Source organism: Eleutherodactylus coqui, chromosome 8 (genome assembly GCF_035609145.1).
Source record: "Eleutherodactylus coqui strain aEleCoq1 chromosome 8, aEleCoq1.hap1, whole genome shotgun sequence".
Taxonomy (NCBI): Eukaryota; Metazoa; Chordata; class Amphibia; order Anura; family Eleutherodactylidae; genus Eleutherodactylus; species Eleutherodactylus coqui.
Window position 1 is genome coordinate 153900727 of NC_089844.1, and position 27808 is coordinate 153928534.

Below are 27808 nucleotides of genomic sequence, written 5' to 3' on the forward strand. Positions count from 1 at the left end.
AATAAAAATCCATGCATAAAGTTACATTAAGAGTTGTCTAAGCTTAATGAAAGCAGAGATTCCGGCTGAGGGCTTAATCACACATTCGTACTTATGCAGATATTTATGTGTGTAAAAAAACGCACCTAAAGTGTGACCATGCAGTGCATGGGATTTACATGACATCATTCAGACAAACTTTTTTTCCACGTAAAATATACGTGCATGAAAAAATAGAACATACACAACTGTCTTACCTGCTCAAAGTTACCAGCCACGTATCCTCATTAACTTACTAGTTAAGCATACTGAGACAGTTTTGAGGTAAGATAAGTATAATAAGTGCATTTATAATATATATATATATATATATATATATATATATAGCTTTTCTATAACATAATCATGGGTAATCAGTAAGTAAGCATCAATACATCGCCAGATATTGTAGCATCACTCCTCAATGCGGGGATCTCGATATAGATTGTCAGGAGGAACCGGGAAATCATTGTCAGCACGTCTACTTAACTCCTGTCATCAATACATCACCGGATATTGTAGCATCATTCCTCAATTGGGGGATCTCGGTATTGATTTGTCAGGAGGAACCGGGAAATCAACACATCACCGGATATTGTAGCATTGAGAAGGTACAGGCTCATAATATGGAAGAATCTGTCTCAAAATGGCCGCTAGATACAAAATGTCCGCTAGATACAAAATGGAGCATTATAAGATGTAAATAAACTTGTGTGTAGTAAAACAGTAATGCAAAGCAGAAATAAGTTTAGAGCAGGAGGTACGGTAGAGTGTCTAATTATTTGTTTTTATTCTTCCGAGAAACCAAGTCTGGGTACCTGGTACAATTTTTATCAGAAGAAACTCCCCCACGCCATGACGTTTGGACGAAGAACTGATTGTGCTAACAAGACATTACGACCGTCTAAAATCACAAGGGAGGACCAGATAACGCCAGGAAAAGCAGATATTTCAAGGACATTTCATAGGCTCTCACTAGAGATGAGCGAGCAGCAAAATGCTCGGGTGCTCATTACTCGGGACAAAATTATCGCGATGCTCGAGGGTTCGTTTCGAGTAACGAATCCCATTGAAGTCAATGGGCGACCCGAGCATTTTTGTATGGGACCTATGCTCCGCTAAGGTTTTCATTTGTGAAAATCTGGGCAATTCAAGAAAGTGATGGGAACAACACAGCAACGGATAGGGCAGGCGAGGGGCTACATGTTGGGCTGCATCTCAAGTTCACAGGTCCCACTATTAAGCCACAATAGCGGCAAGAGTGGGCCCCCCCCCCCTCCCAACAACTTTTACTTCTGAAAAGCCCTCATTAGCAATGCATACCTTAGCTAAGCACCACACTACCTCCAACAAAGCACAATCACTGCCTGCATGACACTCCGCTGCCACTTCTCCTGGGTCACATGCTGCCAACCCCCCAAAGTGTCCCTGTGCAACCTTCAGCTGCACTCATGCCACACCACCCTTATGTCTATTTATAAGTGCGTCTGCCATGAGGAGGAACCGCAGGCACACACTGCAGAGGGTTGGCACGGCTAGGCAGCGACCCTCTTTAAAAGGGGCGGGGCGATAGCCCACAATGCTGTAGAGAAGCAATGAGAAATCCAATCCTGTGCCACCGCCATCAGGAGCTGCACACGTGGGCATAGCAATGGGGAACCTATGTGTCACACACTATTCATTCTGTCAAGGTGTCTGCATGCCCCAGTCAGACCGCGGTTTTTTATAAATAGTCACAGGCAGGTACAACTTCACAATGGGAATTCCGTGTGCACCCACAGCATGGGTGGCTCCCTGGAACCCACCGGCTGTACATAAATGTATCCCATTGCAGTGCCCATCACAGCTGAGGTATCGTCCGATTAAATGCAGGTGGGCTTCGGCCCACACTGCATGCCCCAGTCACACTGGGGTTCTTTAGAAGTGGACACATGCAGTTACAACTCCCTGTGGACCCACAGCATGGGTGGGTGCCAGGAAGCCACCGGCGGTACATAAATATATCCCATTGCATTGCCCATCACAGCTGAGGTAATGTCATGTTTAATGCAGGTGGGCAAAAAATTAATTGGATTACACTGTAGGCGAGGGCCCCAAAAAATTGGTGTACCAACAGTACTAATGTACCTCAGAAAAATTGCCCATGCCCAACCAAGAGGGCAGGTGAAACCCATTAATCGCTTTGGTTAATGTGGCTTAATTTGTAACTAGGCCTGGAGGCAGCCCAGTTAAAATAAAAATTGGTTCAGGTGAAAGTTTCAACGCTTTAATGAGCATTGAAACGTATAAAAATTGTTTACAAAAATTATATGACTGAGCCTTGTGGGCCTAAGAAAAATTGCCCGTTCGGCGTGATTATGTCAGGTTTCAGGAGGAGGAGCAGGAGGAGGAGGATGAATATTATACACAGATTGATGAAGCTAAAAGGTCCACGTTTTTGATGGTGATAGAGAACAATGCTTCCATCCGCGGGTGCAGCCTACGTATTGTTTAGGTATCGCTGCTGTCTGCTGGTGGAGAAGAGAAGTCGGGTGAAATCCAGGCTTTGTTCATCCTGATGAGTGTAAGCCTGTCGGCACTGTCGGTTGACAGGCGGGTACGCTTATCCGTGATGATTCCCCCAGCCGCACTAAACACCCTCTCTGACAAGACGCTAGCCGCAGGACAAGCAAGCACCTCCAGGACATACAGCGCGAGTTCAGGCCACGTGTCCAGCTTCGACACCCAGTAGTTGTAGGGGGCAGAGGCGTCAAGGAATTACGGTCGTGCGAACGGCTACGTACTCCCTCACCATCCTTTTACAGTGCTCCCGCCGACTCAGCCTTGACTGGGGAGCGGTGACACAGTCTTGCTGGGGAGCCAGAAAGCTGTCAAAGGCCTTAGAGAGTGTTCCCCTGCCTGCGCTGTACATGCTGCCTGATCTGTGCGCCTCCCCTGCTACCTGGCCCTCGGAACTGCGCCTTCGGCCACTAGCGCTGTCGGATGGGAATTTTACCATCAGTTTGTCCGCCAGGGTCCTGTGGTATAGCATCACTCTCGAACCCCTTATCTCTTTGGGTATGAGAGTGGAAAGATTCTCCTTATACCGTGAGTCGAGCAGTGTGTACACCCAGTAATCCGTAGTGGCCAGAATGCGTGTAATGCGAGGGTCACGAGAAAGGCATCCTAACATGAAATCAGCCATGTGTGCCAGGGTACCTGTACGCAACACAGGGCTGTCCTCACTAGGAAGATCACTTTAAGGATCCTCCTCCTCAGGCCATACACGCTGAAAGGATGACAGGCAAGCAGCATGGGTACCCTCAGCAGTGGGCCAAGCTGTCTCTTCCCCCTCCTCCTCATCCTCCTCATGCTCCTCCTCCTCCTCCTCAACGCGCTGAGATATAGACAGGAGGGTGCTCTGACTATCCAGCGACATACTGGCTTCCCCCGCCTCTGTTTCCGAGCGCAAAGCGTCTGCCTTTATGCTTTGCAGGGAACTTCTCAAGAGGCATAGCAGAGGAATGGTGGCGCTAATGATTGCAGCATCGCCGCTCACCATCTGGGTAGACTCCTCAAAGTTTCCAAGGACCTGGCAGATGTCTGCCAACCAGGCCCACTCTTCTGTAAAGAATTGAGGAGGCTGACTCCCACTGCGCCGCCCATGTTGGAGTTGGTATTCCACTATAGCTCTACGCTGCTCATAGAGCCTAGCCAACATGTGGAGCGTAGAATTCCACCGTGTGGGCACGTCGCACAGCAGTCGGTGCACTGGCAGATGAAACCGATGTTGCAGGGTGCGCAGGGTAGCAGCATCCGTGTGGGACTTGCGGAAATGTGCGCAGAGCCGGCGCACCTTTCCGAGCAGGTCTGACAAGCGTGGGTAGCTTTTCAGAAAGCGCTGAACCACCAAATTAAAGACATGGGCTAGGCATGGTACGTGTGTGAGGCTGCCGAGCTGCAGAGCCGCCACCAGGTTACGGCCGTTGTCACACACGACCATGCCCGGTTGGAGGCTCAGCGGCCCAAGCCAGCGGTCGGTCTGCTCTGACAGACCCTGCAGCAGTTCGTGGGCCGTGTGCCTCTTCTCTCCTAAGCTGAGTAGTTTCAGCACGGCCTGCTGACGCTTGCCCACCGCTGTGTTGCCGTGCAGTGCGACACCGACTGCTGGCGACATGATGCTGCTGACACATCTTGATTGCGAGACAGAGGTTGCGTAGGAGGAGGAGGGTGGTTTAGTGGAGGAAGCATACACCGCCGCAGATACCACCACCGAGCTGGGGCCCGCATTTCTGGGGGTGGGTAGGACGTGAGCGGTCCCAGGCTCTGACTCTGTCCCAGCCTCCACTAAATTCACCCAATGTGCCGTCAGGGAGATATAGTGGCCCTGCCCGCCTGTGCTTGTCCACGTGTCCGTTGTTAAGTGGACCTTGCCAGTAACCGCGTTGGTGTGGGCGCGTACAATGTTGCGGGAGACATGGTCGTGCAGGGCTGGGATGGCACATTGGGAAAAGTAGTGGCGACTGGGAGCTGAGTAGCGCGGGGCTGCCGCCGCCATCATACCTTTGAAAGCCTCCATTTCCACAACCCTATACGGCAGCATCTGCAGGCTGATAAATTTGGCTATGTGCACGTTTAACACTTGAGCGTGCGGGTGCGTGGCGGCGTACTTGCGCTTGCGCTCCAACACTTGCGCTAGCGATGGCTGGACGGTGAGCTGAGAGACATTGGTGGATGGGGCCGAGCACAGCGGAGGTGAGGGTGTGGGTGCAGGCCAGGAGACGGTAGTGCCTGTGTCCTGAGAGGGGGGTTGGATCTCAGTGGCAGGTTGGGGCACAGAGGGAGAGGCAGCGGTGCAAACCGGAGGCGGCGAACGGCCTTCGTCCCACCTTGTGGGGTGCTTGGCCATCATATGTCTGCGCATGCTGGTGGTGGTGAGGCTGGTGGTGGTGGCTCCCCGGCTGATCTTGGCGCAACAAAGGTTGCACACCACTGTTCGTCGGTCTTCTGCACTCTCAGTGAAAAACTGCCAGACCTTTAAGCACCTCGGCCTCTGCAGGGTGGCATGGCGCGAGGGGGCGCTTTGGGAAACAGTTGGTGAATTATTCGGTCTGGCCTTGCCTCTACCCCTGGCCACCGCACTGCCTCTTCCAACCTGCCCTGCTGCTGCACTTGCCTCCCCCTCTGAAGACCTGTCCTCAGTAGGCGTAGCAAACCAGGTGGGGTCAGTCACCTCATCGTCCTGCTGCTCTTCCTCCGAATCCTCTGTGCGCTCATCCCTCGGACTTACTCCAATTACTACTACCTGAGTGATAGACAACTGTGTCTCATCGTCATCGTCCTCCTCACCCACTGAAAGCTCTTGAGACAGTTGCCGGAAGTCCCCAGCCTCATCCCCCGGACCCCGGGAACTTTCCAAAGGTTGGGCATCGGTCACGACAAACTCCTCCGGCGGGAGAGGAACCATTGCTGTCCATTCTGGGCAGGGGCCCGGGAACAGTTCCTGGGAGTCTGCCTGCTCCTCAGAATGTGTCATTGTAATGGAGTGAGGAGGCTGGGAGGAAGGAGGAGCAGCAGCTAGAGGATTCAGAGTTGCAGAAGTGGACGGCGCAGAACTCTGGGTGGTCGATAGATTGCTGGATGCACTTTCTGCCATCCACGACAGGACCTGCTCACACTGCTCATTTTCTAATAAAGGTCTACCGCGTGGACCCATTAATTGTGAGATGAATGTGGGGACGCCAGAAACGTGCCTCTCTCCTAATCCCTCAGCAGTCGGCTGTGATACACCTGGATCAGGAGCTCGGCCTGTGCCCACACCCTGACTTGGGCCTCCGCGTCCTCGCCCGCGTCCACGTCCTCTAGGCCTACCCCTACCCCTCAGCATGCTGTATTACCAGTAGTGCAGAAATAGAACGCTGTAATTAAATGTGCCGCTTATTGGCCTGTGGTTGGAGGCTGACTTTGCTTACGGAACGCACAGCAGAGCCAGGAAACAATTTTGCGCACGGCTGTAGTGAGACGTAGGTGCGTATGACTGAGCTAGTGGAATTCACAGCGCAGAAGCAGTCAAGTGGCAAAAGGCCAGTAGTAGGCCTTAAGTATTTTGCTTCTATTTTTTTTTAAATGCTGAGCTGATACAGCAGACAGATACTGTAGGCAGCGTATAATATTATGTATACTCTTTCCCTCTGGCGGGATGACGGCGATCATGTAACAGAGACAGCAGATCCAGGAAACAATTTTGCGCAAGCCTGCTGTAACGCTTAGCTGCGTATTAATTAGGACTACAACCCCCAGCAGATAGATACTGTAGGCAGCGTATAATATTATGTATACTGTTTCCCTCTCGCGGGATGACAGCGCTCATGTAACAGAGACAGCAGATCCAGGAAACAATTTTGCGCAAGCCTGCTGTAACGCTTAGCTGCATATTAATTAGGACTACAACCCCCAGCAGATAGATACTGTAGGCAGCGTATAATATTATGCATTCTGTTTCCCTCTGGCAGGATGACGGCGATCAATTTTTTGGAAAAAGCCCACTGCGTATATAGCCTGAATATCTCTTTCCCTGCCTCACCAGTACTGCCCCTATACTCTGTACAATCACTGCAGACTGCGGACGCAATGCTCTGCATGGCCGATATACGAAAAAAAAAAATTGCGCAACACTGCTAAAAGCAGCCCCAACAGTACTGCACACGGTCAGATGTGGCCCTAAGAAGGACCGTTGGGGTTCTTGAAGCCTAAAATAACTCCTAACGCTCTCCCTATAGCAGCAGCACCAGCAGCAGCACTTTCCCTGAGCTATGTCAGAATGCATCTGTGGCGAGCCGCGGGAGGGGCCGATTTATATACTCGGGTGACACCTGATCTCGCCAGCCACTCACTGCAGGGGGGTGGTATAGGGCTTGAACGTCGCAGGGGGAAGTTGTAATGCCTTCCCTGTCTTTCTATTGGCCAGAAAAGCGCGCTAACGTCTCAGAGATGAAAGTGAAAGTAACTCAAACATCGCGTGGTAGTCGCCTCTAGTAACGAGCATCTCGAACACGCTAATACTCGAACGAGTATCAAGCTCGGACGAGTACGTTCGCTCATCTCTAGCTCTCACGCTATGCGATCGCTGAACAATGCATGACTCATAATTTCTGTCTAACCCAATGAGATTAACGCTGTGACTAATGACCCATTCCTTTCCTGTATAAGAACTATACCAAGTCAATAAACGCTCAGTGTACGGCGCCCCTCCTTACAGAGAGAGTCACCTGTTTCCTGCCGTGGCTCATCTCTACGTATCTGAGGAAACTGATAACTGTCTCAGTGTCTAGTTCTTGGTTTCTGGGATGCATCCTGGTACGGACTAATTTGGACCTCAAGACCTGAAAGGTTATGTGACTGTGCAGCGGTCCTTAACATCATCACTTCTCAATCGGGGGATCTCGGTATCGATTGTCAGGAGGAACCGGGAAATCATCGTCAGCACGTCTGCTTGACCCCTGTAAGAGTCCCAAATTCCTTCTGAAAACCTTTGTCTTTTATACCATTTTCTATTACACAAATGTTTCCGGTCCTGTGCAGTACTCTTTCACAAATTATTATCATATAACTATCACGCTTACACAGCCGCAGTACAACCTTCTAGAATATATCAGTGCGTGATCACCTTGTGTGATCATGTGCAGTGACTTGTTCTTTGTCCACGTTCAAGGATGCAACCATGAGTTATGATTCCTGCTCAAACCAGTATTGTCCTTCTGTAACAACAGCTCAATGAACTTTCATAGACTCACATTGGTTTTAGAAGCGAGAGTGCCGGCAAAGAATCATATTGATTACTACCTATAAACTGGATATCTTCCTTATCACTCAGCCATCAATCTCGTCACACTCGTATCACAGCAACCATTCTCAGTCATATATCTAATACGCCTTGACCTATTTTTCAAGGTGATACAGAGCAAGCTCCCCTAGACGTATATGTAAGCTAGAAAAAAGGGACAGGGAGGGAGTTATCCTGCGTACAATGCTGGGAAAAGAAGACAGCTTACCCGAATAAGGCATTTTAACACCAATTCGAGGATTTCTGGCGGTCATTGCTTGCCATTTCTTTTGCATATTTTTTAGCATTCATGCAGCAGCACCCCATGTGAATGGGGTAATCACAGAAATGGCAAATAGCAACGTTTCAGCTCCTATCAGGAGCTTTTCTCAAGCCAATAGATGGAAACACCCCCAGTCATTTATACATATAAATACTGCGTAAAGACGAACATAAAAAAGCATATGCTCGTGTGAAGGAGGGCTAAGACTGAGTTAGATAACAGTCTAAAGTAAAATCTGCTGGAGTTTGTGCAATATAGTAGACAGGAGTTCAGAGCAGGCAGTACGCAGCAACACATGGTCAGTAAACAGACTGAGTATGTGACATGCACTCCTCTGCTGACCCTCTTATATCGGCCTGTAGGACTTGTGCATGCTTTTGCTTTTTCATTAAGAGCCAACGCACACCCCATAAACATGTCCCCCTGTTCATGTGTTCTCTAGTGCTTCTCACTGTCTGCAGACTGTAAGGCTACCACCATCTTTTGTTACTTACCTTTAAGCTACTTGGCATTAATGTACTTTTTCGTCCACACGTGCGAGGGGAATAGGAAATCTCACTCAACATAAACATTTGGTGGGGAATTTACTAAGCCTGCTGTTTCTGATGCTTGACTTACTATAATTTTCCCTGGTGCATGGTGTGTTAAATGCATGAAGAGGCGTGCACCACTTCATGTATTCAGTGTATCCTGCCAACTCTGTGTGCTTTTTCAGAAATGTATGCTAAGTTGGCATATATTTCTGGTATAATTTACACCAGCTTCTGGGGTAAATTGCTCATAAACTTGTCGGTCCTGGATGGCCGCATACCTTCCCATGCTCGCTTCTCAGAAAAGTTCCAGGGCCGGTGGAAAAAGTCGTAAATATTGGGGCAAGTACCAACTTATGCAAAAATTTGTGATTTTTTTTTTACTGCTAAACTGTTCTAAAACGTTTTGTAAATGTGGGCCCTTGTGCTTCAGATATGGAGGGAGATGCTGCTAGTCTTCTGTAATCTGTCGTCTCTCTGTGCCATTTACCCATTTGGCTTGGACAAGAGATTGGTAGACATCCACACTTAGATTTGAGTTGCAAATGCTAGTAACAAAAAGGGGCCTTTCACCCCAAAACTCAGCTGTTCCTAATTAATTAGGAACTGTCAACAGAAAACATACTGCACACTCTGCCTTTACCAAGACATGTTGCTACAGTAATATGTAATACCAGACACTGGTTTTGCTTGCTCCACAGTCACATCCACACCAGATTTTCCTCAACATTCCCCCAAATAGAGTTGTATGGGTAGCATGGTTCCTGGCTACTTGCTTGGCTATGCTAATTCTTTCTTAGCTGACTCAGTCCTTGGCCCAGTGTGGATTCTGTTCCAGATATTCCAGATCACAAAAATAGGTCCTAGATCAGAAGGAGACAAAACACATGGCAGCAACTCCAGATAGATCCAGAATTATGCTGCCTAAATCCTCCATTAGCTTAACCTTTATATTCCACAACCCTCCTCCGCCTATCCACCTACAGTCAGCTTTCTTGTGTTTCCCACCACATTACCATTACTCATCACCCCAAACCCACAGCCCCCACTAACAACTACATCCCCAACTACTCTTCCCCACCTTAACTTTAACCAAACTTCTTCCTCTCAATGCTTAAAAGAAAGCCCCAAATATCAATATAATCATTTTGGTGATTGCAATTGCCTACCTTATGACTCCTTGCTTTGAGCCACCAGTACTTGCTTGGCGTCCCTGGGCACGAGTCGAAAATAGACAGGACTCATAAACTGCCATGTCCTGAATTCTTAAACGAAATTAGTCCAGGAGAAATTAACACACTCATTCATTACTGTAGGCCGATTTAGACACAATGATTATCGCTCAAAATTCACTCAAAAGCCGTCTTTTGAGCAATAATCGTTGTGTGTAACTGCACACATATTGTGCAGTTTTCGTTATCCCAATGTTCATCATTGTCTTTCAGCATGCTGAAAACAGCTGGGCGCTCGGAGCGGGGGAACAGCTGTATGCAGAAGACAAGTGGGGACACACCGCTTGTCTTCTGCATCCTCCGCTCAAAGCGCCGGGCTGTATAATAGCCGGGTGCTCGGAGCGGGGGAACAGCTGTATGCAGAAGACAAGCAGGGACACCCCGCTTGTCTTCTGCATCCTCCGCTCAAAGCGCCGGGCTGTATAATAGCCGGGTGCTCGGAGCGGGGGAACAGGTGTATGCAGAAGACAAGTGGGGGCACACCGCTTGTCTTCTGCATCCTCCGCTGGCTGCGCAAGGTGATCGCTCATCTTGAGCAATCATCTTGCGCTGTAAATGACACAACGATGATCGCTCAAAAGTTGCTTTAGCGACATCTTTTGAGCGATTATCGTTGCGTCTAAACCAGCCTTATCGTACTAAAGAAGCCTTGATAAGAGCGGCAAAAAAATTTCGAACCCTTCCCAGTCCATATGCAGAGGTATGCCTAGTTTATCGATCTTTCACAGGCCACAATGAAGGCTAGGAGAAGCTTCGTAGGGTAACAGCAGCATTGAGGCAAGCTGATATCCCATACAGATGGGGATTCCCCACCAAAGTGACAGTGACAAAAGATAGCATAAGACACATTTTCCATAAACCTACAGAGGCATAGTATATGTTGCAGTAGTGGGATATTGCAGTCCAAAACCCAAGTAAGGTCCATACAGAGGCAAGATCAAAATGCCAACAATTACAGGGGTCCCGAGGTGCAAGGACCCCAGATATATGAAAAATAATAAGTGAAATATATGCTATCCGGTCATCTTTAGTGCATTAGAGATGCTATGACAAGGAGTGTCTACTAGAGAGGAGCGAGCACGCTCGGTAAAGGCAGTTGCTCGAGCGAGCATCAAGCGAGTTTTAAGTTGGTGAAGTGGAGAGTTACAAAAACTAGTTTGTCATTTATATGGAAATACTAGCTGATATACCCGCCTTCGCCCGAGTTAATTTGGTACTGGTGTTCACACGGAAAATCTTATGAAGTCGTGGTTACTTTAGAAATACTGAGGAAAAACATATGCTCACCATTTTGCATAGTTCTCTGTGTTACCCAGGAAACACTACAGGAGGTAACCATGCAACGTTTCCTTTATATAAAATGACATCAGGAAGTGAGAGAATTAGATTCCATACGTAAAATTTGGACGCTAATTCTTTTGTACTTAGAATTGAATAATCGAGTTTGGACCAATTAACTTTTCCAAATTATGACATAATCAATGCCCGTGCCAAATTTCAAGTTTTTATGACATCAGGAAGTGAGAGAATGAGATTTCGTACGTAAAATGTGGATGCTAATTCTTTTGCGCTTAGAATTGAACAATCGAGGTGGGACCCATTACCTTTTCCAAATTATGACATAATCAATGCCCGTGCCAAATTTCAAGTTTCTATGACATCAGGAAGTGAGAGAATTAGATTCCGTATGTAAAATTTGGATGCTAGTTCTTTTGCTCTAGTATTAAATAATCCAGTTGGGACCCATTAACTTTTCCTATTTATGACATAATCAATGCCCATGCCAAATTTCATGTTTCTACGACAACGGGAAGTGAGAGAATTAGATTTCGTATGTAAAATGTGGATGCTAATTCTTTTGCGCTTAGAATTGAGCAATCGAGTTGGGACCCATTAACTTTTCCTATTTATGACATAATCAATGCTCATCCCAATTTTTAAGTTTCTCTGACATCGGGAAGTGAGAGAATTAGATTCCGTGCGTAAAATTTGGACGATAATTCTTTTGCGCTTAGAATTAAATAATCGAGTTAGGACCCATTAACTTTTCCTATGTATGACATAATAATCAATGCCCGTGCAAAATTTCAAGTAAGAAAATTAGATTACGTATGTAAAATGTGGACGTTAATTCTTTTGCGCATAGAATTGAATAATCGAGTTGGGACCCATTAACTTTTCCAATATATGACACAATCGATGGCCATGCCAAATTTCAAGTTTCTATGACATCGGGAAGGGAGAAAATTAGATTCCGTACGTAAAATTTGGACGTTAATTCTTTTGCGCATAGAATTGAATAATCAAGTTGGGACCCATTAACTTTTCCAATATATGACACAATCGATGCCGTGCCAAATTTCAAGTTTCTATGACACCTGGAAGTAAGAGAATTAAATTCCGCATGTAAAATTTGGACACTAATTCTTTTGCGCTTAGAATTGAATAATCGAGTTGGAACCTATTAACTTTTCATATTTATGACATTATCAATGCTCATGCCAAATTTCATGTTTCTATGACATTGGGAAGTGAGAGATTTAGATTATGCACGTAAAAGTTCGACACTAATTCTTTTGTGCTAGAATTAAATAATTGAGTTGGGACCCATTAAATGTTCCTATTTATGACATAATCAATGCTCGTGCCAAATTTCACATTTCTATGACACCGGAAAGTGAGAAAATTACATTCCGTACGTAAAATTTGGACGCTAATTCTTTTGCGCATAGAATTGAATAATCGAGTTGGGACCCATAAGCTTTTCCTATTTATGACATAATCAATGCTCCTGCCAAATTTCGAGTTTCTATGACACCGGGAAGTGAAAGAATTAGATTACGTACGTAAAATTTGGACGCTAATTCTTTTGCGCATAGAATGGAATAATCAAGTTGGGACCTATTAACTTTTCCTATTTATGACATATTCAATGCCCGTGCCAAATTTTAAGTTTCTATGACATTGGGAAGTGAGAGATTTAGATTATATACTAAAATTTTGACGCCAATTCTTTTGCGCTAGAATTGAATAATCGAGTTGGGACCCAATTACTTTTCCTATTTTGGAGATAATCTATGCTTGTGCCAAAATTCATGTTTCTACGACATCGGGAAGTTGGAGAACTTTTGGCGAGTCAGTCAGTGAGTCAGTCAGTCAGTCAGTCAGTCAGTGAGTCAGTGAGGGCTTTCGTCTTTATATATATAGATAAGGATAAAAACCACAAATTAACACATTTAAATCAGATTGCAGATTCCTTCCGCACCTATTATAGTAAACTGTACAATCTAAAAGACAATAACCATACAGTGCAACCCAATAGCAAGACCGTATCAGATTTTTTACAGAAAGCAAACCTACTTTTAATATAGACAACACAAGCTGACCTACTGGATCATCCAATGGTAGTAGTCTCTGAAGTAACAGCGACAAATTGCTCTCTAAAAAAACCAGACAGCTCCTGGGCCAGATGGCTTTTCAACCGAATATTACAAAATATTCATCGCTCTATCTCCACACATTTTAAAAATGCTTAAAGGGGTTGTCCCGCGGCAGCAAGTGGGTCTATACACTTCTGTATGGCCATATTAATGCACTTTGTAATGTACATTGTGCATTAATTATGAGCCATACAGAAGTTATCAGAAGTTACTCACTTACCTGCTCCGTTGCTAGCGTCCTCGTTTCCATGGAGCCCGCCTAATTTTCGGCGTCTAATGGCCAAATTAGACGCGCTTGCGCAGTCCGGGTCTTCTTCTTTTCTCAATGGGGCCGCTCGTGCAGGATGCCGGCTCCGTGTAGCTCCGCCCCGTCACGTGCCGATTCGAGCCAATCAGGAGGCTGGAATCGGCAATGGACCGCACAGAAGCCCTGCGGTCCACCGAGGGAGAAGATCCCGGCGGCCATCTTCAGCAGGTAAGTAAGAAGTCACCGGAGCGCGGGGATTCAGGTAAGCGCAGTGCGGTGTTCTTTTTTAACCCCTGCATCGGGGTTGTCTCACGCCGAACGGGGGGGGGGGTTGAAAAAAAAAAAAAAAACGTTTCGGCGCGGGACAACCCCTGTAACACTGTAATGCATGGGGGAGATTTCCCAGAAGAAATGCTCCAGGCTACGATAGTGGCCTTGCTCCAGCCTAGTAAAGAACCCAATGACCCCACAAATTTTAGGCCAATCTCCTTATTAACCCCTTAAGGATATGGTCTATTTTGGGCATAAGGAAGCAACGATTTTCGCTGTATTTTTCATGTCCATTTTTCAAAAGCTATAACTTTTTTATTTTTCTGATGACATGGCAATATAAGGGCTTGTTTTATTATGTAGCGAACTGTAGTTTTTATTGGTACCATTTTTGGGTACATAGACCATGTAAAACTTTTATTTTTTATGATAGCAGGTAGATAAAACACATCAATTCTGCCATAGATTTTTGGTTGCTTTGTTTTGCTCAACAATTGCGCAGCGCTTATATTGCAGACTTGTGGCAGCTCCCAGCACTGCACAGCATCCATTATTTTAGCATCATAGCGCTCCCTATCAACAGCATGTATGCTCAGGATAGCATAATACAATAAATCCATACTGATGGATTTTATATAACTGAACTGTGCTGTTTATAGTTCAGAGCTGAAATATAGAGTGATGAGCTGAGTGCATTAGTCATGGTTGACATTACGTTCCTGGCACAGTAGGGGGGTGGTGTAGTGATGAATGTCAAGTATTAGTTACACATCTGCAACCATTAGTTAGTAAGGTCGTGAGACTTCATGGGGGGCAGCACGGTGACAAATGGGGGCTGTCTAGTATTACACATCTGCAGCAAGAGTGTAACTATATAGGGTGCAGAGGATGCGGTTGCACACGGGCCCAGGAGCCTTAGGGGGCCCATAAGGCCTCTCTTCTCCATATAGGGAACCCAGTACTATGAATAAAGCATTACAGTTGGGGGCCCAGTTACAGGTTTTGCATTGGGGCCCAGAAGCTTCAAGTTATGTCTCTGTGCAGCATGGTTTAGGTATGGGTACGGGTACAGATACAGATAGTGAATAAGGGGCTATGAGGGGGTCAGTTAGTAGTTAACACCATATCATCTTTTACAGAGAGCTTTGCAAGTCATATTAACCCCTTAATGACATGACCTATTTTGGGCTTAAAGACGCAACGATTTTTGGCAGATTTACATCTCCATTTTTCAAAAGCCATAACCTTTTTATTTTTTCGTCGACGCGGCCGTATAAGGGTTTGTTTTTTGCGTGGCGAGCTGTAGTTTTTATCGGTGCCACTTTTGGGTACATAGACTATATCGTAAAACTTTTATTTTTTTTTATGATAACAGGGAGAGAAAACGCATTAATTCTGCCATAGATTATTTTTTTTACAGTGTTAATCATGTAGCATAAATGACACAATACATTTTTTCTGCGGGTCGGTACGATTACAACGATACCAAAATTCTTATTTTTTTTTAGCTTTTTCCACTTTTTTACAATAAAAACCCTTTTTTTGGAAATTTTTTTTTCCTCTATCGCTGCATTCAAAGTCCTATAACTTTTTTATTTTTCAATGTATGGAGCTCTATGAGCGCTTATTTTTGGCGAGATGAGCTGTAGTTTTTATGGTTACCATTTTGGGGAATATAAAGCTTTTTTGATCACTTTTATTGCATTTTTTGGGAGGCAAAATGATAAAAATTTGCATTTTGCCCCTGTTTTTAGCGTTTTTTCTTTTACGCTTTGTGCTGTGCAAAATAAAAATCATGTTCAACTTTTTGGACACGTCGTTACAGCCGCGTCAATACCAAATATGTGCCATTTTAATTTTTTTTTACCTTTTTTTATGCTAATATTAGAAAAAGCACAAAAAGGGTTTTTTTTACATTTTTCTTTTTTTTTACATTTTCCTTTCCTTTTTTTTTTTACACAATTTGAGTCCCTCTGAGGGACTTGCAGCACAGCACTTATGATCGCTGTGATAAGGCATGGCAGGGCATTGGCACTACATTGGCACTACAGGACGCCAGTGACTGGAGACACAGAGGGAGCGCGCTCCCTCTGTGAACTCTTTCCCTGCCACAATCTACAAGGGAAGGGGTTAACAGCGGGGGTCGCATCTCCGATGCCCCCCCCCCCGCGCTGTTGCAGTGGGAGGCCAACTATCACTGACAGCCGGCTCCCGCTGCGGGATAGCGCGAGATCAGTCATGATCTCGCGCTGTCCCGATGACGTAAGGGTACATCATTTTGCGGGAAGTACCAGCCTGCCATGACGTACACATGGAATGTGAGATTTGGGTGATTGCTCAGAGAGTATCTCATTAGTGAAACATTGCACTAGAAGATCATTCTTTTTAAAAACAGTCATAAAGAAACTTAATATGTGGTCATAAGAACCCACAAGCTATGAAATAAAATATAAACATGCAATAATGCCCACAGAACACACTATCAGTATCTTGTATTTGATTATTCTGATATGTGTATATGTGACAGTTTCTTTCTAAAAAGTCTATGAATGCTTTTGGAAAGATTTCGCTGGTCGGCTCTAATCCGTAGCTGTCGAAAAAGATGGTTCTCATCATTAGATAGCACTATTAATACCCAATGGCATCCTCATCGGCTAGAATCATCTGTATTGATTATATAAGCTGCAGGTTTTTTAGGTACATTACAGGTCGGTAAGAAATCACAGGGAAATACACCTGTAAATAAACGCTTGGTATAAGGATCTGGTTTCAAAAGATTTGTAAGATGCAGCGTGTTCATATTTAGTTGTAATTAGAGATGAGCGAGCACCAAAATGCTCGGGTGCTCGTTACTCGAGTCGAACTTCCCGCGATGCTCGAGGGTTCGTTTCGAGTAACGAACCCCATTGAAGTCAATGGGCGACCCGAGCATTTTTGTATATCGCCGATGCTCTCTAAGGTTTTCATTTGTGAAAATCTGGGAAATTCAAAAAAATGATTGGAACGACACAGAAACGGATAGGGCAGGCGAGGGGCTACATGTTGGGCTGCATCTCAAGTTCCCAGGTCCCACTATTAAGCCACAATAGCGGCAAGAGTGCCCCCCCCTCAACAATTTTTACTTCTGAAAAACCCTCATTAGCAAGGCATACCTTAGCTAAGCACCACACTACCTCCAACAAAGCACAATCACTGCCTGCATGACACTCCGCTGCCACTTCTCCTGGGTAGCATGCTGCCCAACAGCCCATTTCAGTAATAGTAGCAGTCAAGACAGGCCCCGGTAACAATTCCGAAGCAGCAGTATAGGGGGAGCACAGTATTAGTTCCATTTCAGTAGTAGTTGCAGTCTAGACAGGCCCCAGTAACATATCACTAGCAGCAGTATAGGGGGAGCACAGTATTAGTTCCATTTCAGTAGTAGTAGCAGTCTGGACAGGCCCCAGTAACATATCACTAGCAGCAGTATAGGGGGAGCACAGTATTAGTTCCATTTCAGTAGTAGTAGCAGTCTAGACAAGCCCCAGTAACATATCACTAGCAGCAGTATAGGGGGAGCACAGTATTAGTTCCATTTCAGTAGTAGTAGCAGTCTAGACAGGCCCCAGTAACATATCACTAGCAGCAGTATAGGGGGAGCACAGTCTTAGTTCCATTTCAGTAGTAGTAGCAGTCAAGACAGGCCACAGTAACATTCCCGTTGCAGCAGTTTAGGGAGATAACAGAGTCTTTCACATTTCAGTAGTTGCAGTATAGACAAGGCCCCAGTTACATTTATGTAGCCAAAGTGTAGGCCAACCCCACACACACCTTGCTGTACCATGAGTGCAGGCGAAGCCCATAAAAATTACTTGGATTACACTGTAGGCGATGGCCCAAAAAAATTGGTGTACAAACAGTACTAATGTACCTCAGAAAAATTGCCCATGCCCAACCAAGAGGGCAGGTGAAACCCATTAATCGCTTTGGTTACTGTAGCTTAATTTGTAACTAGGCCTGGAGGCAGCCCAGTTAAAATAAAAATTGGTTCAGGTGCAAGTTTCAACGCTTTAATGAGAATTGAAACGTAAAAACATTGTTTACAAAAGTAATATGACTGAGCCTTGTGGCCCTAAGAAAAATTGCCCGTTCGGCGTGATTACGTGAGGTTTCAGGAGAAGGAGCAGGAGGAGGAGGATGAATATAATACACAGATTGATGAAGCTAAAAGGTCCCCGTTTTTTATGGTGATAGAGAACGATGCTTCCATCCGCGGGTGCAGCCTACGTATTGTTTAGGTATCACTGCTGTCCGCTGGTGGAGAAGAGAAGTCTGGGGAAATCCAGGCTTTGCTCATCTTTATGAGTGTAAGCCTGTCGGCTCTGTCGGTTGACAGGCGGGTACGCTTATCCGTGATGATTCCCCCAGCCGCACTAAACACCCTCTCTGACAAGACGCTAGCCGCAGGACAAGCAAGCACCTCCAGGGCATACAGCGCGAGTTCAGGCCACGTGTCCAGCTTCGACACCCAGTAGTTGTAGGGGGCAGAGGCGTCATGGAGGACAGTCGTGCGATCGGCTACATACTCCCTCACCATCCTTTTACAGTGCTCCCGCCGACTCAGCCTTGACTGGGGAACGGTGACACAGTCTTGCTGGGGAGCCAGAAAGCTGGCAAAGGCCTTAGAGAGTGTTCCCCTGCCTGCGCTGTACATGCTGCCTGATCTCCGCGCCTCCCCTGCTACCTGGCCCTCGGAACTGCGCCTTCTGCCACTAGCGCTGTCGGATGGCAATTTTACCATCAGTTTGTCCGCCAGGGTCCTGTAGTGTAGCATCACTCTCGAACCCCTTTCCTCTTTGGGTATGAGAGTGGAAAGGTTCTCCTTATACCGTGGGTCGAGCAGTGTGTACACCCAGTAATCCGTAGTGGCCAGAATGCGTGTAACGCGAGGGTCACAAGAAAGGCATCCTAACATGAAGTCAGCCATGTGTGCCAGGGTACCTGTATGCAACACATGGCTGTCCTCACTAGGAAGATCACTTTCAGGATCCTCCTCCTCCTCAGGCCATACACGCTGAAAGGATGACAGGCAAGCAGCATGGGTACCCTCAGCAGTGGGCCAAGCTGTCTCTTCCCCCTCCTCCTCATGCTCCTCCCCCTCCTCCTCCTCCAAAACGCGCTGATATATAGACATGAGGGTGCTCTGACTATCCAGCGACATACTGTCTTCCCCCGCCTCCGTTTCCGAGCGCAAAGCGTCTGCCTTTATGCTTTGCAGGGAACTTCTCAAGAGGCATAGCAGAGGAATGGTGACGCTAATGATTGCAGCATCGCCGCTCACCATCTGGGTAGACTCCTCAAAGTTTCCAAGGACCTGGCAGATGTCTGCCAACCAGGCCCACTCTTCTGTAAAGAATTGAGGAGGCTGACTCCCACTGCGCCGCCCATGTTGGAGTTGGTATTCCACTATAGCTCTGCGCTGCTCATAGAGCCTGGCCAACATGTGGAGCGTAGAGTTCCACCGTGTGGGAACGTCGCACAGCAGTCGGTGCACTGGCAGATTAAACCGATGTTGCAGCGTCCGCAGGGTGGCAGCGTCCGTGTTGTACTTGCGGAAATGTGCGCTGAATCGGCACACCTTTCCAAGCAGGTCTGACAAGCGTGGGTAGCTTTTCAGAAAGCGCTGAACCACCAAATTAAAGACGTGGGCCAGGCATGGCACGTGCGTGAGGCTGCCGAGCTGCAGAGCCGCCACCAGGTTATGGCCGTTGTCACACACGACCATGCCCGGTTGGAGGCTCAGCGGCGAAAGACAGTGGTCGGTCTCCTCTGTCAGACCCTGCAGCACTTCGTGGGTCGTGTGCCTCTTCTCTCCTAAGCTGAGTAGTTTCAGCACGGCCTGCTGACGCTTGCCCACCGCTGTGCTGCCACGCCGCATGAAACCGACTGCTGGCGACATGCTGCTGCTTACACAACTTGATTGCGAGACAGAGGTTGTGTAGGAGGAGGAGGAGGGTGGTTAGTGGAGGAAGCATACACCGCCGCAGATACCAGCACCGAGCTGGGGTCCGCAATTCTGGGGGTGGGTAGGACGTGAGCGGTCCCAGGCTCTGACTCGGTCCCAGCCTCCACTAAATTCACCCAATGTGCCGTCAGGGAGATATAGTGGCCCTGCCCGCCTGTGCTTGTCCACGTGTCCATTGTTAAGTGGACCTTGCCAGTAACCGCGTTGGTGAGGGCGCGTAGAATGTTGCCGGAGACGTGGTCGTGCAGGGCTGGGACGGCACATCAAGAAAAGTAGTGGCGACTGAGAACCGAATAGCGCGGGGCTGCCGCCATCATGTTTTTGAAAGCCTCGGTTTCCACAAGCCTATACGGCAGCATCTCCAGGCTGATCAATTTGGCTATGTGCTCGTTTAACGCTTGAGCGTGCGGGTGCATGGCGGCGTACTTGCGCTTGCGCTCAAACAGTTGCGCTAGCGACTGCTGGACGCTGCGCTGAGAGACATTGCTGGATGGGGCCGAGGACAGCGGAGGTGAGCGTGTGGGTGCAGGCCGGGAGACGGTCGTGCCTGTGTCCTGAGAGGGGGGTTGGATCTCAGTGGCAGGTTGGGGCACAGGGAGAGAGGCAGTGGTGCAAACCGGAGGCGGTGAACGACCTTCGTCCCACCTTGTGGGGTGCTTGGCCATCATATGCCTGCGCATGCTGGTGGTGGTGGCTCCCCGGCTGATCTTGGCACGACAAACCTTGCACACCACAGTTCGTCGGTCGTCTGCACTCTCAGTGAAAAACTGCCACACCTTTGAGCACCTCGGCCTCTGCAGGGTGGCATGGCACGAGGGGGCGCTTTGGGAAACAGTTGGTGGATTATTCAGTCTGGCCCTGCCTCTACCCCTGGCCACCGCACTGCCTCTTCCAACCTGCCCTGCTGCTGCACTTGCCTCCCCCTCTGAAGACCTGTCCTCAGTAGGCTTAGCAAACCAGGTGGGGTCAGTCACCTCATCGTCCAGCTGCTCTTCCTCCGAATCCTCTGTGCGCTCCTCCCTCGGACTTACTGCCCTTACTACTACCTCACTGATAGACAACTGTGTCTCATCGTCATCGTCCTCCTCACCCACTGAAAGCTCTTGAGACAGTTGCCGGAAGTCCCCAGCCTCATCCCCCGGACCCCGGGAACTTTCCAAAGGTTGGGCATCAGTCACGACAAACTCCTCCGGTGGGAGAGGAACCATTGCTGCCCAAATCTCGGCAGGGGCCCAAGAACAGTTCCTGGGAGTCTGCCTGCTCCTCAGAATGTGTCATTTTCATGGAGTGAGGAGGCTGGGAGGAAGGAGGAGCAGCAGCCAGAGGATTCAGAGTTGCAGCTGTGGACGGCGTAGAAGACTGGGTGGTCAATGGATTGCTGGATGCACTTTCTGCCATCCACGACAGGACCTGCTCACACTGCTCAGTTTCTAATAAAGGTCTACCGCGTGGACCCATTAATTGTGAGATGAATCTGGGGACCCCAGAAACTTGCCTCTCTCCTAATCCCGCAGCAGTCGGCTGCAATACACCTGGACCAGGAGCTCGGCCTGTGCCCACACCCTGACTTGGGCCTCCGCGTCCTCGCCCGCGTCCACGTCCTCTAGGCCTACCCCTACCCCTCAGCATGGTGTATTACGAGTAGAGCAGAAACTGAACGCTGTAATTAAATGTGCCGCTTATTGGCCTGTGGTTGGAGGCTGACTTCGCTTGCGGAACGCACAGCAGAGCCAGGAAACAATTATGCACAAGGCTGGGTATTAATGAGCAACTACTAGTACCCCCAGCAGACACTCAGTAAACTGAAGACTGTCACAGGCAGCCCAAATATAATATTTTTTTTCCCAATTTTGGGGAAAAAGCCCACTGCCTATATAGCCTGTATATGGATTTCCCTGTTGGAGGATGACTGTGGTTATTGAAAGCACAGTGCAGCCAGAAAAAATTATGTGCAAGGCTGGGTATTAATGAGCGACTACTAGTACCCCCAGCAGACACGCAGTAAACTGAAGACGGTCACAGGCAGCCCAAATATAGTATTTTTTCAAATTTTTTTGAGAAAGCCCACTGCCTATATAGCCAGTATACCTCTTTCCCTGTACAACTGTCCCTGCCTCACCAGTACTGCCCCTATACTCTGTAAAATGACTGCAGACTGAGGACGCTATCGTCTGCATGCCCGATATACAAAAAAAAAATTGTGCAAAACTGCTAAAAGCAGCCTCAACAGTACTGTAGCACACGGTCAGATGTGGCCCTAAGAAGGACCGTTGGGGTTCTTGAAGACTAAAATAACACCTAACACTCTCCCTATAGCAGCTACAGCACTTTCCCTGATCTCTCTCAGCGTGCATCTGTGGCGAGCCGCGGGCGGACCCAGTTTATATGCTCGGGTGGCACCTGATCTCCCCAGCCACTCACTGCAGGGGGGTGGGATAGAGCTGGAATGTCACAGGAGGAAGTTGTAATGCCTTCCCTGTGTTTCTATTGGCCAGAAAAGCGCACAAATTTCTCAGGAAAGGAAATGTAATGGAGTCGAGCACCGCGTGGTGCTCGTCTTGAGTAACGAACATCTCGAACACCCTAATACTCGAACGAGTATCAAGCTCGGACGAGTACGCTCGCTCATCTCTACTATAGACCAATTTCCTTACTAAATTTAGACATGAAGATATGGGCAAAACTCTTGGCAATAAGGATTGGTAAAATTATCCCCGACCTGATAGCAGACGAACACACTGGTTTTGTGAAAGGAAGAGAAGGAAGGGACAATGCAGCAATACTTTTTCATGCTATGCAGTACGCAAAATGTAAAAACTTACGGTTGTTTTTTCTAGGAGTCGATGCATAGAAAGCATTTGATAGGGTGGACTATTCCTTCATGAAAGCAGTGCTGCACAAATTCAACTTTCCAGTCCAACTTGTTCACAGAATATTGTCCCTATACACCAACCATATGCTAGATTGAGAATAAACACGCTATCAGAATCATTTAATTTCATTAACAGAACTCGTCAGGCATGCCCTTTATCCCCTGCATTGTTCATTCAGACAACACACGGAAATAGAAGGACTCACAATAGGGAAAGATTGCATACAATCCGTGGCCTTGCTGATGACTTCCTTTTTTAATTTCAAATCCCAAACAGGGTCTCACAAAACCTAATTTGTTAGACTTTTAGTTTTAAAATACTTTATTCAAGAAGCAAACATGATAAGTACAGCTTTTCTGAATGTCAAGAGTAAATTTCCTCTCGCAGGGGGCAAAACAAGTCATACAGCATAGATCTTGTTCATAAGTCAGGTGTACTTTTCTCTTGCCAGTACTTATTTTCCTATTATTCATTTAGTTTACTATCTCCAGCTTTCACTAGAGTGTCTATATTGTAGAATAATTGTGGTTACTAACTTTATCAATTCAAACATTAAAATTTTAACAAAGATCAACTGTGGTCGTCTCTCTTTCCAGATCAGGTCAATATCATTTTCTTTTTCGTCTTGAGGATATCATTTTTAGGTCGACTGGAGGATGTGTCTTATTCCTGGTATGTCTACCATGCTCACCCAAGGATCCCATATCTCTCCGAATTTTTCTAGAGCATCAGCTCCTATTGTGTGTAATCTCTCGTACGTTGCAATACAAGAGACTCTATCTAACACTTCACGGAAGGAGAAGTGTCTTTGCTTTCATCTAGATGCAATATGAATTCTTGCTGCCATGCAAATCACCTGTATCAGCTTGTGGGCTCGATATCTGATCCCTGGTTGGCGATCTCCCAAGAGGAGCACTGCTGGAGATTTATGTAGGGGTCCTATAAATAGCCTCTGAAGAAGCCTATGAACTTGTGTCCACAGTCTTGATACCACCGGGCATGTCCACCAGATATGAGCTTGTGTGCCTATTTCAGCACATCCTCTGAAACAGAGGGGTGAGGTTGATTGGTAAAATTGGCACCAGTTGGGTTCGATGGAGGATCTTTATGGATGTCTCCTTCAAAGTCACCTGATGACTCCCCTTCGCCACTGTCTCACAGCATTGTCTCCATTTCTCTGGTGACAAACTTATATTTAGGTCCTTCTCCCATTTTTCTATATATGGAAGTTTCCCCTCTCCCCCCGGGTTGTTCAGTACATTATAACTCATGGATAAGAAGTAGAGATGAGCGAACGTGCTCGGCCCCGCCCCTTTTTCGCCCGAATACTGCGATTTTCGAGTACTTCCGTACTCGGGCGAAAAAATTCGGGGGGCGCCGTGGCGGCGAGGGGGGTTGCAGCGGGGAGTGGGGGGGGAGAGGGAGAGAGAGAGGGCTCCCCCCTGTTCCCCGCTGCTACCCCCCCCCACCGCCGCGCCTCTCCCCGCCCCCCGGCGCCCCCCGAATCTTTACGCGCGAGTACTGAAGTACTCGAAAATGGCGGTACTCGGGTGCGTAAGTACTCATTACGAGTACGTTTGCTCATCTCTAATAAGGAGCCCTTTTTCATGGGGTCTCTCAAGCATAATCTCTCTAACGTGGTTAAGTCTGGGAGGGTTTGTGGGAGTCCGAGTGAACCTAAGAAATGGTAGACTTGGTTGATCCTATAGATCTCCGATGTGGGAGGATTAAATTTGGTTTTAAATTGGTTTATGGTAAGTAGTCTGGAGTTCTCTATCATATGGTGTATACTTGTGACCTCATTGATTTTCCACCACTTGAAATCTACCAGGTTCTTACTTGGGGGGGAACTACTCATTTGGTATTATCGGTAATAGTCTAGATGGGCTGGTTGATAGTTTATATTTGTATCTGGACTCCCTCCAGATGCGTAATGAGTGGTATGAGAGGGGGCTCTTGTCTAAAAGGTTTGTCTTTATTGGGCCCACGGACCAGGTCAATTCTTCGGGAGTATGTGGAGCTAACTTGCATGTCTCCATGTTAACCCAAAGTGGTGCTTTTGGACCCCCCAGGGTCTCGATCCATTGCGCAAGTCTCGCTGCTAAGTAATATTTTTTCAAGTTGGGGACAGATAGGCCTCCCTGTTTCTTGTGGTAATACATGGCCCTGTTTTTAATCCTTGCCCGTTTTCTGGCCCAAATAAACTTGAAGATGAGTTTCTGAAAATTGTTCAGACCCTCATTCGGGATAGGGATGGGTAGGGTTCGAAACAGATATAGTATCCGGGGTAAAGTATTCATCTTCACCGCATTTATCCTTCCTACCCACGAAAGCATTGGGTCGTCCCACTTGTCTAGCTCTGCGGTCAATTTCTTAATTAGCGGCGGGTAGTTCCACTTGTATAAGGTGGATAATAAGGGGGTTAGATTAATTCCCAAGTATGGTATGTATTGCGATTGTTGTCTAAAGCCAAAGCTTAGGTCTATTAATTTTGTTAGGGGGGGTGGGGTGTTTATGTATGTTATGTCGCTTTTGTCAGCGTTTACTTTCAGTCCCGTTATGGTTGCCCACCTTTCCAATAAATTCATTAAATTTGGTAAAGTTGTTAGGGGTTGGGTGATAGTGAGCAGCATATCGTTTGCAAACAGACTTTTTTTATATTCACTATCCCCCAGGGTGACTCCCTTTATGTTTGGGTTCTCTCTTATAGCTATCGCTAACGGTTCCATGGCTAGGGCAAAGAGCGCCGGGGAGAGGGGGCATCACTGACGGGTGCCTCGCTTTATTGGGATTGGTCTTTCTTTAGTTGTTGGTAGTTTTATTAGGGTCGAGGGTTGGGAATATAAGGATTTTATTGCTTGTAGATATTCTCCTTTAAAGCCCATGTGCCCTAGCAATGCGAACAGATAGTCCCACGATAGGGAGTCAAACGCCTTTTCGATGTCTAGGGCAAGCAGGGTCAGAGGGCTATTGTTTCTTTGTACTTGGTCTATGATATTTAATACTTTTTTAATATTGCTCTGGGAGAAATGTGTCTCCTGAATGCAAATTATGTCTGGCTTGTGCTTGGCGTATGTCATGAGGGCTTTTCTCCTTTTGCTCGGTGAATTAAATCCTCTCACGTTATGGGAAATTAGACATACCATTTGTTGGCCTGGTCTAGGCTTGCTGCGGTGTTCTCACCGAGGGACCTGTGTCCGTATTTCTGTTGTCCTCCAGTCTGACCCCTTTTATGAGAGACGACCTGTGATCTTAATTTAAAAACATTGACAAACAAACTTTCATACAATGTCACCTTTCCCCTTTGTGTATGGGGGTCCGGTGTAACAATTAGCAACTTGTAATTAACGAGGGTCCTGAGACCCTTAAGGCCAGAGACTGGATTGGTGTCACCTTTTGATGACCCGTCCATCTCTGAGAAACTCAACACCTTGTGAGCCATCATGGGACTTGGCACCATATTCAAAGGTATCCGCAGTGCGATCAATTTGCATCCTTTCTGTGGGGGGACGCCCCCCGCAGGGTCTCCCCCTGGGAGCGCTCCCACACCCCTCCACTAGTGTATTCAATTTGGAATTTTTTGGTCTTCTCACCCCCCTCCCCTCCCTCTCCCCCCCAGTCCTCTCCCATTTCTTCCCTCTCCTTCTCGCCTGAGAGTTGGGGAGGGAGGCGAAGTGGAGCAAAAGCGTCCATCACAGTTCGTTCGTGTTATGTTTAGACCCTGTTGGGCCTGTTATTTCTTGCGCTTCGGTATTGTGGTCCGGGTCTGTTTTGTATCGGGTGTGGTGTGACCCAGGATCGCCTAGGGCGGGGGCGTATTCTTCCGGCCGCTTACGGTCTATCTACTTGTATCTGAGCTCTCTCTAGGGCTTCGTAGGCCTCCTCCAGGGTTTTTACTGAGTATGCTCTGCCCTGGTTTTGAAAAAGGAGCACAAAGGGGAATGCCCATTTGTATCTAATATTGGCCGCTATTAAGGCTTGTGTGATTGGCCGGAAGGATCTCCTTTTCGCCAGAGTTGATGGGGCTATATCTGCATAGAGTTGGACAGTAGAGGCCATCCCTGGTAGTGGGGTGAGGTTTCTGGCTTCTCCCAGGAGTTGATCTCTCACCTCGCTGTAGTGTAACTTGAGCACCACATCCCTAGGCATCTCTGGGCTTGGGGGCTTAGCAAGCGCCCTATGGATTCGATCAATTCTGAGTGATGCCTGGTCAATCTCGGGCAGGAATGCCGAGAAGAGATTGATCGCAGGTTCTTTCAGGGCAGTAATAATTTCTGGGAGGCCCCGTATTCTGGTGTTAGACCGCCGAGATCTGTTTTCCAGGTCCTCGAATTTGGCCTCCAGCTGGTCGATTTTGGATTCTAAGTCTGCTACATAGCCCCGGTCTGTTTCTATCACGTCAATTATGTCCTCCGTTTTCCTCTCTAATTCTTCAGTTCTCTGCCCCAGATCCCGGACCTGGTCAGTGAAATCCTTCACTGCAGCAGAGAGTTCTGTTTTGAAAATTTTTTTCATCTGCTCTAGCAGATTGGAGTGGTCTGTGGTATCTTGCCTTGTTTCCATATTGTCCTCTTCTGCATCGATCTCTGAAGGCTTCTGGACGCTACAGGGGAGGGGGGTCCGCTTGAGATTGAGATGCAAACATATTTAATAACGTGCCTTTGGATGGGGTCTTCGTTGTTTTACCTTTGGTTTTAGTCATGCTTTTTAATGGCTGCTTGGGAACATCAAAGGGTGCTAGTGAGTCTTGATCAGGTTATCTTATAGCATAGTGCAAGTGTCCCGATGGAGCAGATACTAGGGTTTCATTCCCCGAAGCGACTAGCTCTGCTTATGCGTTGAGTGGGGGTTAATGTCCTGACTGAGGGTCGGGGTCTATTTTGTTTCGTGTAGGAGGCTGCTGAAGTGCGTTAGGGCATAAGGAGCTTCTAGTTGCTTTGGTTAAAGTGAGATCTCCTGTTTGGCTTTGTTTGCTGGTGGGAGTGGCCCCTAGTTTTGCAACAGATTGAAATAAATGGCCTCCACTTTCTGCGTTTGCAGTTTCTGCGTCTTTGGGCGGTTAAGTGCCCCTTGTGTCTCAGGAGTGTGTATTGGTGTTTAGTCGGGCTAT